At 37.7% G+C, this 20,834-nt stretch overlaps 1 protein-coding gene across 11 annotated transcripts in view; it reads right to left on the minus strand.

Moving 5' to 3' along the window:
- The window catches only part of Lrrc4c (leucine rich repeat containing 4C), a 1,134,834-nt gene that overhangs the window by 52,791 nt on the left and 1,061,209 nt on the right, over positions 1 to 20,834 (minus strand). The window contains exon 2 of one of the 11 annotated variants that reach the window (XM_048788631.1): positions 4,325 to 4,416. The exons of the other annotated variants lie outside the window; for them this stretch is intronic. The gene's annotated coding sequence lies outside the window, so the exon portion shown is untranslated. The remainder of the gene's footprint in view (positions 1 to 4,324; positions 4,417 to 20,834) is intronic. 11 annotated transcript variants of the gene reach the window in all.

The following is a 20,834-nucleotide window of genomic DNA, read 5'->3' on the forward strand; positions in this document are numbered from 1 at the left end:
AGTGTCTTTACACTTTGTAGACAAATAGTTGGTTTGCTGCCTTACTCAACATCCAGGCTTCCCACTGAATGAGGAAAGTCAAATTGGCTCATCTCTGGGAAATTCTCCACTTAGCCATTCACAGCTGAATTCTTCTATCCTGATGAAACACCCAGGCTAACAGGCCACAGAGAGAACCATTAGAACCCCATCATTCAGAGGGTTCTCATCTCACTTTACTAGCTTCAGACTTGAAACCATACTGTCCTCTACAGAGTGATGGCAGTTTTTTTTGCCATCTGGGCACAATATTCTGAACCTTTAAGGTGGCCACAAATATTATTAACTACAAAGCTGGCTTGTCCTAGATAAACTCACAGAAACAAAGCAATCTCAAAGAGACATAGACTCTCTTAAACCCTCTGGAACATAAGAAATGACCAAATTTATTCACATTCAAAGTGTAGACTGACATATTTGAGAATGTCAAGTGGTGTAATAAGACCAGACCTTGATGATGAAAATAGAAAACAGAGTGACGTTGCATAGTTAAGGAACTTAAATAACTTAGATTGTCATCTTTGCTATAATGTAAGTTCACTGAGTGCAGAACCAATGTGTTTTGTCACCAGCATCCAGAATGTCTCCTGGCACTTGGTAGATATATAATAAACTTTAAAAAATAACTGTATGAATAAATAAGTGAAGAACTGAGAGACAAATACTTCCATGCATGATACTCAAGCAGGGAGAACAGCATGATTAGATTGGTCTTTTAAAAGACAACTTGCATCCTTCTGTGATTACTTCCTTTCATTTTTACGAGGATTCTTTTTGTCTCTCTTTTTCTGGTACTAGGAATTAAACCCAAGGGTTTAGTTAATTAAACTGAGCTACATACCCAGCATTTTTTTTTTTTTTGAGGCAGGGTATCACTAAGTTGCTGAGGCTAGGTTTGAACTTGTGATCCTCCTACTTCACCATCCCAATTAGCTAGGATTATAGGTATGTGCCCCTGCTGTAAAAGTAGTTTTTGATAATATAAATTGTAAGTGTGTGCCCCAGTACAAGTAGTTTTTGACAATATAAATTTATTACTTAATATAAGCCTTCCAGTTTCTACTCTTCTCCTGCCATAATTTTTTCTCAACAATAAAAAGACTTACCTAACATACAAGTTACATCAGAACCTTTTCCAGTCAAAACCCACTATTGGCTTCCCATCTCACTTAGATAAAAATCTAAAGTTCCTCCAGTGTCCCAAAGTGCTTTGCAGCATTTCTATACCCAATTTTCTTTATTTTCTTCCCTGATTGCCCTCCCTCCCCCTTTCCCTTCCAGACACACAGGAACCCTGATACTCAATGCATAATCCAGGCACACTCCTCCCTAACCTCCTCTTTATCCTCTCTACCATATCCACAGACTCACCTCTTTCTGTTTTATGTTCAAATGTCACTTTCTCATAATGACTCCCCTAGACAACTTACTGAAAATTTCTTACTGTTTCCATTCTCCCTTACCCAACTCTGCTTTTTCTTGTCATAAAACACTTATCTCATTTAACCATTCTCTATAATTTACCTTTATTTGTGTTTATTTTCCATTTTTCCTCACTTAACAAGAACACATTATTGTTGTCCATTGATATGCCCAAATGTTTACGTTTAAAATTAGCCCAGCACATATTAGGTGCTTTATAGATGGTTGCTGAATTGCACTGAATGTCAAACTATTTGAATAAAGATTTAAGTTTTGATAAATATAAAGCAGAACGGGTGCATGTGACTGACCTAGTTTACAAAGTGATTCTCGGAAATGAATAATAAAAGTGAAAAATCCTCACAAGAGTATAAGATTGAATATGCTTATAAGGTTATTTATTACTGACATCACAAAGAGCATGAGTCAAATAGGCCGGCCACCCATTCATCTTTTTGCCATCTGGATGTTGTACTCCCCAAGGACAGGGAAGAAAACAGGAGAGTAAAGTCAGGTTCTGGAAACGCAAATCCATTCGCTTGGTAAACACAGATAGACAGATGGATAAGTTGCGGCCATTCTGCTCACCTAAGCTAGATATAAATAAGAAGAATCAGAAATGTGGATGCAGGAAGATACAATGGCACCCAATGTCAGTGTGTAAAACTGCAGCTGCTGCCAACCCATGCACATGGCATACACAGGTGCATTTGGAAAGTTGCATCTGGGATTACTTATTCCATTCTACAACTGCTTATATGGCCTTCTACAAATATCAAAATGTACCATGTGATTTATGTTTGCCCTCCTCCCCACCCCTTCTACTCTCCAACTTCTCCACCCTGGTAGAACAAGGGATTGTAGTACAAAATCAATGGCCTCCTTTGCCCTCTAGTTCGAGATCTTCTTCATCCCAGGAAGAGACTGGAGGTAGGGAGCAAGATAAAGGCAAGTCAATTATTCCCCCGGTTCCCTCCATGTGGGATCTGCTGGACTCTGTGACTTTCAATTAAGCACCTTTGCTTTTAAGGTGACTTCTGCCTGATTCCTTCCTTCTGACTCCTGGCATCCTACCCTTCTCTCTGTCTCTCAGGCCTATGAGTAGTGATCACCCTTCCCTTCCTAGCTGCAGGGTAGTTACTGTCTCCTCTGTAGTTCACCAAACCACCCACACTTTAAAAAAAAAAATCCTTTCTTGAACTTCATTTTGATTATTCTAATTTGAAAGTGCCAATCATTAAGGTCTTACTAAAACAAATTTTTTAATTTATATCAGTAAAAAAATAATATCCACCACCCAGGGTCATAGTGACCTGTAAACAGCAAAATCTTTATAAAATACTCAGCATAGCATAGTAGCTGTCCTGGGAAAAATTCAAATTATCAGAGTTTTTTTTTTTTTTTGGGCCTGCTTTGCTTGCAACGTATCACAGAGCACTCTAAACTTCTTATTTGTTTTCCTCTCCAAGGACTGAGTGCTCCACAAGGCCAGGGTTACAGGCTCAAAGATCAAGACTTGTGCAACCAGCAGAAAACCTGCAAATGTCAGTTAAATGATCACTGAGGGAATGTGGCAGCAAATACAGGCCTCCAGAACAAGCATGCCCAGGTCAGCAACAGCACGAGAATTTATAATTTGAAGATGAAGATGTTAGAATTAGTTATAGGGCTGAAGAGTAAAGGCAACTTTGATCTTTCTAGTCATTTTTGGTTAGTAACATGTTTGAGAATCTTTGTGTGTGTGTATGTGTGTGTGTGTGTGTGTGTATGTACAAACGGAGTAATAGGTAGATGGATGTACGGATAGATAGGTAGACACATGGATGGAGAAAGACAGAGGGGGTCCTACTCTAGTTACTTGACACAATTTTCTTAAGAATGATACCCTGGAAATGAACAGTAACTGAATAGAGGGTTCCACCAATCCATTATCAGTTGACTAATACTGGGGAACACAACTATTAAAGGGGTGATTAGACTAAAAGAAAAGTGCATATAATTTTTAAAATCTAATAGTGAAAATCCTACTTTTTATTTATGGTCCAAATAACATAATTACCAAATCTGTTAAGGCATTATTTCTAAAGAAATTTTAACTGCTTAAACATCATGCATTAAAGCACAAAACTATTCACATTTGCACATATGAGAAAATTAAAAGAAAGATTTTTCTTTCAAGTTGAAAATAAGATAGTTGATGGTGACCTCAGCAATTTCCATTTCCATTTAGATGCAGACATGCATATTATGAAAAACTCTCCCTCTGGAGATCCACTGGTCTGTAGTAAAAAGGGGGCATTTGTTGAGTGGGAGGGATTCTGGCATAACAACCAGCAGTCTGTTCTGCATGTCAGGAACCAATTCAATAGAACTGGTGGACTACGTAACAGCATGTTTCTGGGGATGATTTCCTGTTGGACTACAGCCAGCCCCCAATTTTATCTCATCTCCCTGTTGGTTTCCTCTTTATTCTTACCTAGAGCAGCTCTCCCTTTTGTGTCTGCACCTCTGCTGACCAACAGGTGTGCCATCGTCAGTGATGGTTCCTTTGTTGAATTTTCTGACTGCAAACTGGTGTTTGCCTGCCTGTGAGAGTGAGTGCATGTATCTGCGAGTTTGCGGCAGAACTAAAGTACATATGGGTGTGTATTTTGTAGTATAATTTACATCCTATCATTTTTATTTGCACTTTTTATAAAGTCCCTGCACATTTTCATTCTGTAACTTCAATAACCAAAGAACTGGGTTGGATTAAAGACAGGCAGCATTTTGTCTCTGAATGTGTCCACAAGCAGCACAGAAAATCCATCAACGACCCTACTAGATATAAGATGTATAGTTTTGTACCCTAGCAGGAACTTACGTGAGGTGAACATGGACTTGGGTTTGAGATCTCTTTCTGACATTAACCTCTGGGTGGACTTGAAAAATCACTCGTTCTCTCTCAAACAATCCCTTTTAAAAAAAACATATGTCATATAATTAGTTAGCTCATAGTATTATTGGGGGGAATATGATATGTTTGGTATGCTGAGGACATAGTGTGTAAGAGAATAGAATGAAAAAGAAAAGGAGGGAAAAAAAACAACGAAACAATGATCCATCAGAATAGCCAAAGCTGGGAAGAGGCTAAGGATAAACAAAGGGACTAGGGGAGTAGAAAAGGGGTGGGAGGTAGAGCTTCCGGCTATTCAATGGGGGTACCATTAAAGGAACCTCCAGGTAGACTATGGGTGGCTTCACACAATGCTCTGTTTATTCTGAACACGACGTGTCTTTTAATAATTCCAGCTGTGCCCACACCTGAACGATATAATTATATCATTTCTCTCAGTCATTTCTTGCTAGTCACTGAGAGCAAACAGGCAAGAAGAAACATTTCCTCGTTCTGAATATGCATAGCCCTTTATCTGTAATTCTCAAATGAGATTTATCAATTTCTACTTGGGAATTTTCAGAATTGTGTACATGTCTTATCTTGTCCCCTTAAATTCCATGCTCCTTGATGACATATTCGTATCTGAATCATGTCCCTGTCCTCCTTGATGGGCCTAGTAGGCAATCTTCAGGAAGGAAATGCATATGTACACCAGCAATTCCAGATTAGGAGCAAAGTAATGGACTGCTGGGGCCAGAGGTTGGCTGACTGTGGGACTAGCAAGGAGGCCTACAGCAAAGTGCCCAAATTTTCTAATTCATACAACTGAGAAATAAGTTTGCTATTAGGAAGGAAGGAACAAAGGGAGGGGCATCTGGAGGGGTAGGGAAGAAGGGAAGGAGACAGAAGAGACTGGGAAGGAAGAGTCCATGGCAAATAAGCTTTGCCTCTGTAGACAAAGGAAGTTAAGTCCATTTCTTCCTTTTATCTGTTCCTCAGAGCCATTAGTGTGCTTCTACTAACATGGTCACAAAGCGGATTTATATGTACCAGACCAGGAAGCCATATTTGACCAAATAGTTTTTAATCTCTACAATCCTGAAACAGTAGTACTGACTCTATCAATATAAAAAAACAATACACACTAATATTAATTTTTTTTTCTATTTTAATGGTCAACCTAAAAAAATCATCTTTGCAACAAATTTAAATGGTTTATTATTACTACACCATGACTTTTTCTCTCCATGACAAAATCAAAATCAGGTCCTTATTTCTTCCTCAATCTTTTCCTCCCCCACTCTATCCCTCCCTCATCCCTCCTTTCCTTTTTCTCTTCCTTCTATGTGAGAGTGATAGACATGATACTATATACAACATGTGGTGAGAGAAAGAAGCGGTGGGAGGAGACAAAGAGAGTAAGGCGAAAAGTTACCGTGAATTTTTCCTCCTCTGTCTCCAGGGAATTTGAGGATGAAATTTGACACTGACTACACTTTATTTGAAGATAAGGTATTTTGCAAATAATTCCTTGATACCACTTTCCTTGGATCTGCCTCTATTATTCAGACAAGCTAGAAACATGGGAGAATAAGGCAAGTCTCAGACTTGTGTTTCACATAGGTGACGTGCTTTCTGCTGGATTTTTTATATAGATGGCAATCTTGGGTGTCATGCAGAGCTAGGCAAAACAGGACTTTGTGATCTTGCTGCACAAGACAGCTAGGCTGGTTCAGCTTCATTTGATATCAACCAAGCAAATAATAATGCAGGTAACTGAAGAGTGAGCAAATCCATTTCTGGTCCATTCTTACCCAACCATGAGGAGGAAGCTCAACAGGGAATCCGACGAGAAAGCTGGGGTGGCACTTAAACGAACAATGGGGAAATCAAGAGGGGTGGGAATGAAGCTTTGCCCATCCGGGCCAGAAGTACCCAGAGCTGGTCACTCAAGCAAGCCTAACCTGGACTCAGAAACTTGAAATGGCCTCCTGTGGCCAACCTCTTCTCCTCTCATATCCTCAAGTGGTAGAGAAGAAATAAAAGTGATGGAAATGTTCACTAATGCAAGGAAATGTAATTCTCAGGAAATTTCATTCCGTAATCCCCCCTTCCATTAAAGGTCTGAATCAGACTGAGGTAGATCCAAATATTTAGATTTATTTCTCCCTATTAATTTAGAAGCACTTAAAGTATAGTCTTTAAGGGAACAAGGAAAATTTATTAATATTAATAATGCTAATTACATTTTATTAACAATATGCTAAGCACATTATATGCTGGTTTTATTTAATTTAATTCTCATAACACTAGTATGAGATGGATATTATTCTGATCATCTTCTAAAACTCTCCCTCTCTCTCCCCCACTGAACAGACCATGCTGATGAAAACCCCAAAATATATATTTCACATACCACCCTTGCCCTCAGTGCCAGAGGAAACAGATAAACTAGAGGGAGCAAAAGAGTATTAGTTCTTTAGGAGACACTAACAAAAGTGTAACCCTTAAATTTGTGCTTCTCTTAATCCTCTCAACTCAAGGCATGGTGCCTCACTTAAATATTGCACAAACAAAATGCCACATAATAATTTCTCTAAATAAATAAATTAAATAATTTAATTTAGTCAGTCCCCCCCAAAAATAAAAATAATTCTATCTGAAAGCAAAACATTTACTGAATAAAATGTACAGTTAAAAAAATTCTGGGCTGAGGCTGAGGCTCAGTGGTAGAGCGCTTGCCTAGCATGTATGAGGCACTGAGTTCAATTCTTAGCACCACATATAAATAAATGAATAAAAATAAAGGTCCATAGATATAAAAAATATTTTTGAAAAATTCACAGCCATTTTTACAGTGTGATATAGCTATGATAATGCATGATACTAATACAGTCTGAAATAGAATATATACATGAATATTTATATGTGTATTTATATATGTGTATTTGTAAACACACACAAATACATTACTTAAAAAGAAAGCATCCCAGATTTAAGTGTATTTGATTCTGGGTTGTAGGTGATTTGTTTGTTCTTGAGTTTGGTTTGTTCTTTTTGTCATGATCTCTTTGCAGTTTTACTATTCTATAATTTTTATTTTTGACATTTACTGAACACATATGATGCACTATTCTAAGAACTTTCCATATATTAACCAATTTAATTTTTGGTAGAAGGTAGGTATTGTTATTACTGCCACTTTACAAATGTGAAACAGAGAGGTCAGGAGGTTTGTTAAGCTTGTAAATGGCACCCCGGTCTGGGCTTTCAGGTGGCTGGGTTCAGTACCTGACCTCTTAACTGCCACATGGTACTAAGAATGTCAGCTTTATAATTAGGGGGAAAAAATTAAACAGTCTGTAATTTTAATATGATTTTGCAAATTTGTTAACAACCAAGGCATATCAAGGATACAGGTTTGAATGAGGACAGAACAAATTTAATCAAGTTTTTTTTAGATTTTTTTTTTTAATTTTTAAACTCCTTATTTCATTGGATTGCACTAGCCATTAGATTTGCTTCAGTCCATTAAAAGGCAAATTGGACATTAATTTTTGCATTTGAGTGCTTTTTCCTTTGCAATTATCAATAATGAGATTACCATGAAGTTCCTGTTTGGGAAAAAAATATCCAAAATTCTTTTCATTTTTCTTACGTCTCCAGAAATGTACCAAAGAGCTGAGCTTGCAGATTTCAATGTTTTTTTTTTTTTTTTTTTTTTTTTTTTTTTTTTTTTTTTAAACAGTCACCTCACACAAACTGCCACCAAAGGGAACAGGAGAGTCAAGTCAACTGTTTATGGTCCTACCACTATTCATGTGGATTCTTTCAGGACCTTCTGTTCCACTGCAGTTTATGGCCTGGAAAGTGTCTTCCAAGACATGATCAAGCTAGGATAATGATCTCATTATAAAACCAATTGGAAACTCGGTGCAGATCTTTTTGTTCTTGATGTTGTTCATCAGAAGGTTGAGATAATGAGAGGAAAAAAGACAATGCTGTTTCAAGCATTTGCATTTTGAAAATGTGAACCTCAGCAAAGACCAACTTGACTCTGTATCCCTCCCGAAACCTCATCCTCATCCCTCTTGCACCTGTTCTGGAGTTAGATATCAGTTCATGTGATAAGGCTTTGAGAGTATGTATCACCCTTCCAGTAGCCTAGTTTTTTATATCATCAGTTCAAGCCAAAGTTCATGAAGGGGTAAAAATATGAGTGTCAGAGAGTTCTGAAAAGGACAATAGTATAAGCAGACAGTGCTTCAAGTCAAGAATAAGACAGAAACTGCATCACAGCTAGAGTAATCAGAAGCAGGTAAAGAGAGCCACAAAAGTTCAATGTTAGTCTACCTGCTGGCTATATTGGTGCTATTTGTGTGATAATGCACCCATTTCCCTGGAACAGCTCTGGTTTGTAACAACTATCACTCCAAAGTGTCTTACATTGGGAGAGAAACTATGGGGACACAGTAGGAATCACTGCCAAGTGAGCTCAGGGGATTCAAGTTGGCTCATAGAATCAAGAGGAAAGCTGGAGTCCAAGTTCATGGGAGTGATAGAGGTGCTCCTCAGGAAGAGTAATGCTAACATTGATATTTCAAATGTATCTCCTTATACAGTGAGTAAAAAAAATCCTCTATATTGGGTCTGTCTTCTGAATGGGATCCAAAGGAGAAAAGTAGAATCAAGAGAGTGTTTCAGTCAATATGCAGATGGATACTATGAAGAAACAAGAAATAATCACAAAATAATAGAGAATAAGAAAATATCAACACATTGGAAACAAAGAGCCAGGAGTCTCACAGGAATGTAAATTCCACAGAAACGTGTGGTAGTCTTGGGAAGGTTATATGACTTCCAACAGTATTTACAGAGGAGGAGTCCATGAAAGACAATGTAGATTTTAAGGACAGTTGATCTCAGAACATGTCAGAGTTCCATTTACAAACTCACACCCCTTTCTTTCTTCCCTATCTCCAAAGGAAAAGAAAGGTAAGAATGGCAGATAAGCATTTCTATGCATGTGTAAAGGAAAGGAAATCAATCTCATGGGCAAGATCTCAAATCAGAACAAAGAGATTTTCTACCTTTATGTCAAGAAAGAGTCAATTATCTCCACTGTCCTCCTGTTAGGACAGTTTGTGCTCAAAGGTTTCTTTTCTGTAGCACTTCCTCTTATAGATTCCAATTCATCCCAGGAGAAAAATTTTTCACACAATAAAATTTAAATATGGTGTGCAAAATGAGTTTTAAACAAGTTTCATGACAGGTGTAAAACCGTACAGGGGAAACCATCAGGAAGAATCTGTTACTGGCTAACACCTTGGTTGATATCCAGCTGAGGACAGCAAGGGGACATAGTGTGGGCACTTCCAGGAGGGGTTGAGTGATGTGTAGAGATGAAGAAAGAGCCTGGGAAGCTGCACAAAGGAACAGGCTTACCTCCCACATAACCATTTTTCCAAGCAAGAACCAGCCACTTTGATCTCACGTCCTCAAAGACAGAGCTGAAAATCATGCTTTCCAGCCTGCAGAGCTTAACAAAAATTGTAGACAGCTGTCAACATCATTTGATTTCAAGAGCCTGAGACATTCTTCCATGTCGTGCTACCCCCAACCACCACCTTGCCCAGACAGAGAGGACCAACATGGCACCATTAAAATATCACTATCTCTAGGAAGGGCTGTCACTTCTGTTCTACTTAGGAATTTGAAAGGAAGTGTTATGACAGAACTTAAGTGAAAAGTTTGGGAAGTGTGAAAAGGGAGCTAAGATTTGTTGCTACTACGAGGTACCAGGTACCATGGTGGTTTTCACTTTATGTTGAAATCCCACTCAACCTTTTCTATTATCCTCATTTTTTCAGACAAGGAAAGAACATGAAAGAGATGAAACTTGCCCAAGGTAACATTATTAGAAAGTAATGATACCTGAGAATGAAGATGGAAGAAGAAACAGCAGACGCACAAGGTCCCTGAGCAACTGAGAATACGGCCACATGGGAAGCCTAGAACGTTCTTCCTTTCTCCTTCCTGTGGTAGCTCACTGTCATGTTTCAATCCTCAATGAACCTCACAGAAGTCTTCTCCATCCTTCACTTCCTGTACTGCCCCAGACACCCTCTCAGCCTATTTATTTTACATTTGGTACTTCCTACAATCTTCATTTTGTAGTTTGTGAATTTGTTTATAAAAATGGCTAGGAAGGCAATGGCCTGGTTGTTTCCTGGTCACTGTTATAGACTCAGGACTAACCTCAGCGTCTTGACCATAGGGGATGCCCAGCAGTAATTTATTGAGTGAATTAATGGGTGTTCTAATAAATACATGATTGAATAAAATAACAATCAAGGACACAAAACAGAGTCTAAGATATCATTGGAAAGACACTATTTCACAATTTTCATTTTTGTTGATGCTATTTCTCTGAGTGCTTGGTAATTTCTCCTAACACTCCTGTCTTCCAAATATAAGCTCTTTTCCCTCTTTTATCCAGCAAAGATGTCAGGGAGAAGAGTGAGACAGATACACTGGAAGAGTGTAAACAGGACATGACTAAGATGTTCTCCATTCCTCCTCCCATCTCCTTCCCAGACCAAATCTCCCTGAATTGAATATTGTTGGGGCTATGAAAAACAAAGCACAAAGCTTTTTCTTACAGTCTCTGCAGCTGGAGGCTTTAGAAACTGGAAGGCCCCTTTTGCATGGTCACACAAATGCTATGATGACCAAATCTATGAGTCACCATCACCTTTATGTTTTCCTCTTCCGAAGGCACAGGCTACACCATCATTGCTCTGCCAACAGTTTGACAACACTGGGCTGTTGGGAGCCGGGTAAGTTTATACTAGATTGCTTCAAGTCTGCATCACTGCTAGGGGAAGGTAGGTTGCCTAAAAGCCTGGCTCTCTCTGACATTTCTGCAGTCACCGGTTCATAAAGGAAAGATGATGATGGACGGATTTAGTTTCCCCCTTTAAGCAAATCCTCTCACCTCTGCACCTTGCCACTTGATCTCTCCATGTGTCTGGGGCCCCGCTGTCAGGAAGCATTTTGTACAGGATGCCCCCAGTGGCTTGAGAGTGGCAGGGCTGTGCCAGAGGGATGGCAGCAACTGCTGCCACTGACACATTTCAGTCAGGCCATAGCAGACCTCTCTCTGCCAGGCAGGGGAACCAACAAAGGAGCCGCAGTGACTGCCTGGGGCTCAAATCGGATCATCTCTCCCTGTCTGGGAAAAATCATAAATTCGAGCCACTCAGCAGTGGGGGTGGTAGGGGGAAGCCTAAGGAAGCCTGAACCCTGACTTCTCTCTTGGCTTTGACAATTGGCTTTGTGCCAAATGTAAAATTACATGTGAACTCTTAGCAGCGCTCCCGAGTAGCAGAGGCACACTCGGCTGACGATGAGAATCCTTCAAGGTGAAATGCCTTTCAGGAGGATTTTTGTTTTGTTTTGTTTTAATTTCATTTTGTTCTGAGTGCTGATTCAATATTAGATACGAGCTGTAGATCCCACATTTCCATTGGATCTTCTCTGTGTGGCTGGATTGACAGCCCTCCTAAGGCCAGTTCCGACTTCTCGATTATCAAACAGGAGCAACAGCCATGCCAGCTCACCTCCTATCCTCTGCCCACAAAGCTGTCTCAAAAGGAGCAACCAGTTCCCAGCACCACAGGATATCAGTACCACTGAGAAGGATCCTAGAGACTAACCAGCCCAGCCTTCTGTGGTATGCGCATGAGGAAAGTGAAGCAAAAGAGAAGTAAAGGGGATTGGGTAAGTTGGATGTTTTAATCATTTGCCCTCCCTTCAGCATGCTGTCACCTCCTGAAGTGTAAAATCCATTCCTTCAGCACTAGGTTGAGTAGAGGATTCCAAATGACTTTCATGGATGAGGGGCTTTTATACTCATTACCCTGAAAAGAACAGATGCAACTCTCTAAAACTCTAGAAATTAGCCCTGGGGTGGAGGGGGCGGGGAAGATGCTGGGGAAGAAAGGGAGACAGGTGAGTTGGGGGAGAGATCATTTTCAAGTAAGTCACAAAGGAAGTGGAAGAGGCAAAGAAAAAAGAGAATAATATTTAGGTTATCTCACCTTGGAGCGCTTAGTTTCAAGGATCTACTGTGCACAGCCCACTGTTAACTAAGTAATTAGATGACTCTTTTCAAACAGAATACTGAACAAAGATATAGAAAAAATATAGACCAAAGCACTTAGAAGCCAAATTTATCAGGATCTGAATAGAGAAGATGAATGACTAGCAGAAATCAAATGGCATCATTTCTTAAACTGAACCTTGAATTATTTTCTAAATGCAAAACCCTTGGTTATAAAGAGAAAATTGAAATTCTGACTTCCTTTTGGCCCCACAGCCCTAAATTGTGCTTGCAAAAGATTTATTCTACAGCTCTTTCCACATTTCAATAACTTTCTTTATATATTTGACTAGAAAGGACCCAGGCAAACATAATATATTTGGCATCAAGTAATGGAATTTTTAGTAAAATTCAGGATGGATATTTGTTCACAGAACTCCTATTATCAAGAATATAAAAAGAAATACAAACTGGTTTTTAGTTCTGGGTTTACAGATATCTTGTTGAATTGAGTTTGCATCATTTTTCTACCTTGCTTATCTCTTTTCATGTAGACTTTCATTGTTACCATCTTTATGATATCAAAAGATTTGAACAAAAAAAAAAAACATTTAAATCAGAGAAGGATTTGCTCTTTAAAATTGGTGCAAAAGGCAGTAAGATTTCTTTCTCATGCTCTATAAACCAGAGAGCTACAAACTCTTTATAAGAGAAAATATGTCTATTTCCAGTGCCAAATATAAATTTTGGTCCTGATTCCTGGAACGAAAATTCAAAGTGGACCTTAATAACATGAAATGAAATGGATACATAGTTGTTGTCAAGGAAGCTTTCTTTGTGCACACCTGTGCACATCTTTGATATTTTAACGATTGATAGCTTCTGTAAAGATTAAGTTTTGGCATTAAATTAAGTAAGGCAGTCACATAAGCTTTCTTTCAATTTCTTAAATATTCATGCAGCAGGGAATATTTATTGCATAATGGGCATATAAGAATATTCATCAACAAAACCAATCTGGCTCCTGCTCCTCTTTTGGATCTGGGTCAGGCATCTATTCTTGTGCTTGAGAGCTGAGTTGAAGCTCAGTGGTACAGTGCTTGTCTAGCATGCACAAGGCCCTGGGTTCACCTTCCCAGAACCACACACACGTGAGAAGTATTCATGTGTTTGGGATCTAAAGGTTTAGATCCTCCACCTGAAAGTACACCTTGACCCCCCTGGTTATCTCTTTTCATTTCTGCTGTGGCCTCACAAAATAAAAAGACGTGATATCTTTGTTTCTCTTCTTTCACTTTTCCTTTTAATAGAGTCTGTTTATTTTTTTTAAGCTATTTATTTGGTCACTTTTTTACAATTCATCTGATTCTAAAATCTCTGTTTCTTTACCTACTTAGGCTAAAGTATTGTGTTGTGTTTTTTGCCTCACATAGATTGCCTGGGAGAAAAAAATATATAAAAACTACAACAATTAAGCATAATTTTTACAGTTAGAGAGATCTAGGTTCAAACTCCTATTCAATTCGACACCCTGCTTATCACAGTGGGCCTCAGTTTCGCTGACCTCTTTCATACCAGTCTGTAAGAAGCAGTGAAGGAATGTGCAAACATAATTAGCAATCAACTCAACCCATCACATAGTAAGTAGCTACTTGACATGAGGAGGTTTAAATTAAAAACTAGAAGCAAAAAAGATCAAACCATAACCTGAGAAAGACTGGTGAGAGAAACAAGAGATGAAGAACATAGGATTTAAATTTTATTTTATTTACCCAAGGCCTCTCTGTGATAATTTGAATACATATGTCAACTTGAGGGCAGATTTATCTTTCGTACTAGAAGCATGAAAATGGTGGGAATATTTTTATGAACAAATACAACTGTGATGATAAAAACCAAGCAATTCAAGTTAATAATTTTAAAATTTAAAATGAACCACGTTGTTAGCATTATCATTATCATTTGTCAGGAATAATCATTATTCTATGTGGGAGCTACCCACAGTTAACCACTATAAACTTCTTAGGATCATGCAAGAACTACAATAAGTGACATTTCCAAAGAGTAGACTATTATAAACAGGACCTTTGCATATACCAACATTGAAATAAAGCCAGACTCGCCTGCCTCTTCTGTGTAAAAAAAGCTGTGTAAAACACAGCTGCAGTTTTCAACAACTTAAAAATTACCACTGGGATGTCAAGCAAGGGGCAATAAGAAAACCAAAAGGACTAAATTAGGATTGTAAAGAAAAGACAAATGAAATTAAGAACTCTGGATCAAATAAGGCACTATTTTGATTTCATCAAAATACAAAGTACTATACATAATTTTCATTTCTGGTTGATGATCAATAATTTCATTGGGAGATTTAAAAACAAATCTTAGGGTGCCAAAATTAGGAGTGGGGCAAAGACAGCACTGCAGTGATTTTTTCATAGCTCCTGGTCTGAGATTTTGCCATATTTTGAAACCACTGACCGAGGGACAAATTATGCACTTATGCCATCACCAATCAAATCTGCCAAGCAGCTCCCCTGGTGCACAGCTGCACAGCTGAATTCTAGATATGTTTTGATTAGACACAGATGCATTTAATTAGTAGTTTGTGTCATCAATTAGAACATGAACCCCAAAAGCCACCTTCTTGCTTAGATATGCTTTGAACATGAATTTTAATATAAATGACAATTCCTGAAGAAAGGGGCAAGGAGGGAAGAATTCTAATGAAGTCATTAAAATATAAAAAGTTTTTTACCTGAGAATACAATCTAGAAGGATTCCTTGAAAAAGCAAATAGGGAGCGTTATACCTCTAGTTTTAATCAGAGAATCTGGGTAAATTAGAACAAAGGCAAAAAAAAAAAAAAAAAAAAAAAAAAAAAAGGATGGTACTAATAGAAAAAAACACATTGCATTTTTTTTCTTATTTTCCCCCAAAGCATTTTCAAAAGATACCTCCCGTCCTCCACCTTCAATTTCCATATGGAGAAACCTTACACCAGAGAGCAAGCTCACAGTGTTTGCTGATCCAAGAGATCTTTCATTTCAGTGATGTTATGACTTGAATCTGAAATATCTCCTCATAAACTCATGTATTCAAAGTGTGGTCTACAATGCACCAAGATTCAAAGGTAAGGCTTTTAAGTAATGACAGCATCATAAGTGTTCTGACCTCAAAAAAAAAAAAAATGTATAGATCTCTAATACTGTGGTGAGACAAAGAGAACATCGTATCTCCATCCAAAGGATTTATCCATTGCTAGCTGAATGGACTACTGGAAGGCAGGACCTCATTGTTGGAAGAGGACATTTGGGGCATGCCCTGAAAAAATTTATATTTTTCCTGGCTCCATAATCTCTCTCTGCTTCCTTGCTACCATGAACTGAGCAGATTTTCTCATCCATGCCCTTCCACCATGATGTTTCTGCAATGCAGTCAACTGAATTGGAATGAGACTTCTAAATCCGTGAACCAAAAAAATATTTCCTCCTCTACAGTGTTCTTGTTAGCTATTTTAGTAACAAAGACAAAAGCTGACAGAGTCTAAGTAAGTTCATTTACCTTAGTAGTCTAGTATGGCAAACAATAGCTACTACAATTGAATGAATTGGTTGGGCATTTAGCATTATATGAAGCATCTCATATACCTCACAACAACCTAATTTTGTAAATGAGGAAACAGGAGCTGAAGAAATTGGCCTAAATTGGTGGGGTCTAGAATCTGAACTTAGGTTAATGTAACTTCAAAGCCAGAGGCTGACCACCTCTCATGAGCAGAACCTTACAACTTTAAGAGACCCAAGTTTAAATGACTTCACCAAGAAATTACATTCCTGTTTCTCTCCATATTATCAATAATATTCAACTTTTGAAATAGATCTTTGAGTTTCTTCAGTTCAAACTCAAAATGCACATTAATGACACACTCTAAACTTGCAAACTATATAAATTCTCTGTACCTCAGCTCTTTTGCTTTCATATTTGTTTATTTAATAAGCTATGTGAAAATCCCACACATGATTGCTAAACTTCCCAATCCTGTCACATCAAAGACATCACTACTTAATTGTGGCATTCATTCCTGGTAAAGTAGATAGAGCCAAGAATCCTCCTCAAAGCAACTTAGATAATTACATCTTATCAATCAGAGTTGGCATTCAGGGTGAAACCTACTGGCCATTTAGAGTTTGCATATTCCCCAAAGTTATTAATACTTTTTACCAAAATTTCATTGAGCTGTATAAATCTGTGAATCAGTTTATATTCACAGGTTATGGTAACACTGTATGGGCACTTAATAGCTCATGTGGCCATGTCATATTCTAGGGATAATTCATGTGGCCATGTCATATTCTAGGGATAATGAAATAGTTGTAAGAATTCCTTGACTCCCAGAGGACAAAAAAGCCTTTGATTAGTCATTCCAAATGTGTGTGTGTGTGTGTGTGTGTGTGTGTGTTTAGAACTTTTCTGAAAGGCAAAGAATAGGACTAAAATATGAAAACCTGAAGCATTTATAAGGCTGGGTGGTTTATCAAAAATCACTACTAATAAAATTCCAATGTACTTTAATAAAAATCTATACAGTGTCTGAAGTAAAAGTGAGTTTATGTTCTGGTTGCCAAAGACACTTTATCTGAAATATGGGTATCCTAAAATTTGAGGAATCCCAAAGCTTCTCAGAAAGCAGTTTGTCTTTCAACTCAGGAAGTTTGGAATGCATTGCACACTAAAATGTGTCCAGTAGGAGTTTGTTTTTGTTTTTTTTTTTTTTTTTTTTGCTTTTTGTGGATAAGGATTAAATAGGCAAACAAACTAAGGCTTTAATAGTGAAATCTTAGGAAAGATTTAGCACAGAAACTATGAGGAGGGGGATGAACAAAATACAATGAAAACCTAAGACATTAAAAAAAAACACCCTTAGGAAACAGATATACATATTCTACAACATTATGTTTCCTGCCCCAAACCAGGTGGACAGAAAAAGGAAATCAGCCAGTACCATTCTGGGCTAGGCAAGGAGATCAATGAAAAATCAACAGCAAAACTCATTGTATCGTGGAAGGCTGTCAAAGTCTCGATTCTTTCAAAGTGACCTAGTGGGTTGTCACCGTAACCTGTGCCTTTATTCACCTTTTATTCCCCCTCCACACATGTGTATAGATATACACATTCACATACATAGATGTACAATGGAATAATGGCACACAAAATACAGAACATTTGGTTTTCACTGTAGGGCACAATTCTCTTTGGGGAAGGAGGACCAAATTAAGATTTTACTGAATCTCAATGTAGATAATAAATATGACTGTTAAACACAGTGCTCCACATAAAATAATTTATTAACTATCATATTAAAAGGGGTATTTGTATATATATATGTATGTATTTACATATATTTCTGTGAATTTGATTACATTTTTAATGAGCCTACGACATATTAATTGTAGCAAAATAGGCTCAAGTTGTGACTGCCCCAATATCACTAGTGAAAACAACTGTAATTGAAATCCAGGACAGTTGGGCTCTGCTGCCTGCATTATATTCTAGTGAATTAAATCATATTTCCATCAGGTCCCTAAACATTACTGAGACATTGAAGGAATGAAAAGCATACCCCCCTTATGCCCAAAATATAAAACAAAAATAATAAAACAGCAACATAACTAACCAAATCCAGATTTAGTTACTCTTTTATATTTATTAGCCTCACCTAGAAACACAATCTACAGGATTGGTGGAGAAGTTTAATTCTGCTTGTAAATTTAAAGCTGTGTATGCTACAGCTTCCTGCCCCAATAATCCTCTCACATGTAAGGTTTGAGTTTGAGCCTCGATGAATTCATGCCCTTCATTCACCTGCTTATCTGTCCCATGGGAGTTTATAATTAATCAGACAGGCACTCGCCTATCATATCAGTACACAGGTTCACACAAACATGTCCTTTATTTGCCAACAGATAATCCATGCTGCACTCAGTCACCACATATTAACCTTATTAAAAGGATGATTCCATCACGTCCTTTCTTTGCTCAGAATGGACCACAGCTTCTTTGTAGCCACTGAGTTAATAGCTCCACAGCTCAGCTCACACTGAGAATTTTCCACAGGATGAATCTATATTTGAATCCCACCACTAATTATTTACATGAACCCACCACGATGATGACTCTGAGCCATGCAAGGCTCCTGCTGTTCCACCACATTTTCCTTTTCTTTCCACCCAAATTTGGGAAACTATCTTTCCCTATAGTGCAGCCAAAGGATCAGGCTAATCTCTGATCTCCAGCAATACTGATTATTGCAAGCATTTTGTTTCTAATAAACTATGGCATTACATTATGCTAGGAAAGTGTGTTTTATTTCCCCAACAACATTGCAAGCTCTGTGAGGGCAAAAACCATTTCTAATAATAAACATCTTTTAGAGTTTAGCAAAGTCCTTCATATCTAGCTGACACTGGATTAATTCACCTGTTCATTAAGCCAGTATTCTTAAGCACTTATTATGCCAAGTACTGTTATTACTTCAAAAGAAATTATGAATAAACTAAACATAACCAGAACTTACATCTGATAAGAATGAGACTATTACTATATCAGCACTTTCAACAAAGAGTATATGTGCTAAAGGAGGACATGGTAGCAGAAGAGATGGCAGGAGAGTCAGGAAGGACTTTTAGAACAGGTTTCATTTATGCCTTGAGTGAATAAATAAAGCAGAAAGAGAAGAGACAGAGAGAGGAGAGAGAGAGTGTGACCTGTCCCTGAATTTTTATTTCATTTGGACAAATAGAGATATAGACAAAGACACTCTCACACACACACACACACATACACACACACACACACACACACTTACCACAATTATGTACCTACAAACTTTCAGCAGAAAAGTAAAGTATGATCTAGTTAACAATTGAGATATACAGATAAACTCCACAAATACTCTTTCTTATAACAGCAATGTCTAATGTCTACAATATGCATTTTAAGATTCACCATACCATTTAATCAGTTTTTATACTTATTTATTTTTTCTTCTAAGAGACTTAATGTCCATTTTGAAGCTCAAGTAAAGTCCAGTTTTATAGAGTTTAAAAGCCTCATGTGACAGGTATCCTTCCCAATAGGTTAAGATTTTTGCTAGTTCTATTTAGCACAGGCATCCATCCATGTCAAAAGACCTTTCTGGGATTTCTGGGTCTTTTTTTATTATTAGTTGTAGATGGACACAATAATTTCATTTATTTAAATTTTTATGTGGTTCTGAGGATTAAACCCAGTGCCTCTCATGTGCTAGGCAAGTGCTCTACCACTGAACTTCAACCCAAGCCCCTTTATGGGTCTTCAAAATGGAATAATTCTGCTTGTATTTACGTTCTTGAAGCCTGCTTATTTATCAGACTTTCTAAACGGATGCTGATTTGTGCTATGGTAATGAACAGAGTCAATGTGGAACTTTTAGGGGGCCTCAGAATCAGGGCACAAGGTCAGATAGTAGCTGCCACAGATTAAAAATATAAAATATAAACTGTAGACTGGAATGCCTTCTGAAGAAATCCCCCGCAGAAGAAGGTGAGGAAATGCACTTGGCTGATATGTGGAAGATCATTGTTCTAGGCAACAGAAGGTATATACAAAGATCCTGAGGCAGAAACATGCCTGGCATGTTGGAAGACAGAAATGGAAATACAGAGAAGTTGAGGGCAAGGGATTCTTTTTGTTGTTGTTGGGGCAGGGGAATCCTACTGCATAGGAACTTGCCAACATTATCAAGAATAAGAATTTTTACCTTGGTTGAAAAAATGAGCCAGTGGGGTTTGAGCTGAGAAGTGATTCCACAGACTTTTATTTTTAAAGGTTTTTTTTTTTTCCTCCTTCATTTAATGGGCATGATTAGAATGCTTAAGAAACAACAAGGAAGAGAATACTTTACCTAATGAAATAGAAACGATTATTGAACTCTAATGAATACAAAGATATTAGGCTTCTAGAGTTTAAATATGCAATATTCCTTTAAGAATACTGAAATATATCTGATTATTTTCTAATGTGTTATTAATTTTATCTCCCCAAATTGTTTCCATCCTGAGAAATTTTCTCGAAGAGAGTGAAAGGATCTACAGAACATGATTGTCAGATTCTCAGATATTCTGCTGAATGACTCCAAGAATGTTCTTTTGCTTAACCCTCACAAGAACCCTGCAAAATGGTGCTATATAGATGAGAAAGAAAACTTGGTGAGAGTAATTGGCTCAGGTCCATGCAGCTAGTTCTGACTGCCTCAGAGGGTGTTGGTCATTCTATGATGGTACAAGATTCCCTCTATGTTAATAATTCTTTTCTTTTCTTTTCTTTTTTTTTTTTTTTTTTTTTTTTTTT

Source organism: Marmota marmota, unplaced genomic scaffold (genome assembly GCF_001458135.2).
Source record: "Marmota marmota marmota unplaced genomic scaffold, marMar, whole genome shotgun sequence".
NCBI classification, from domain to species: domain Eukaryota; kingdom Metazoa; phylum Chordata; class Mammalia; order Rodentia; family Sciuridae; genus Marmota; species Marmota marmota.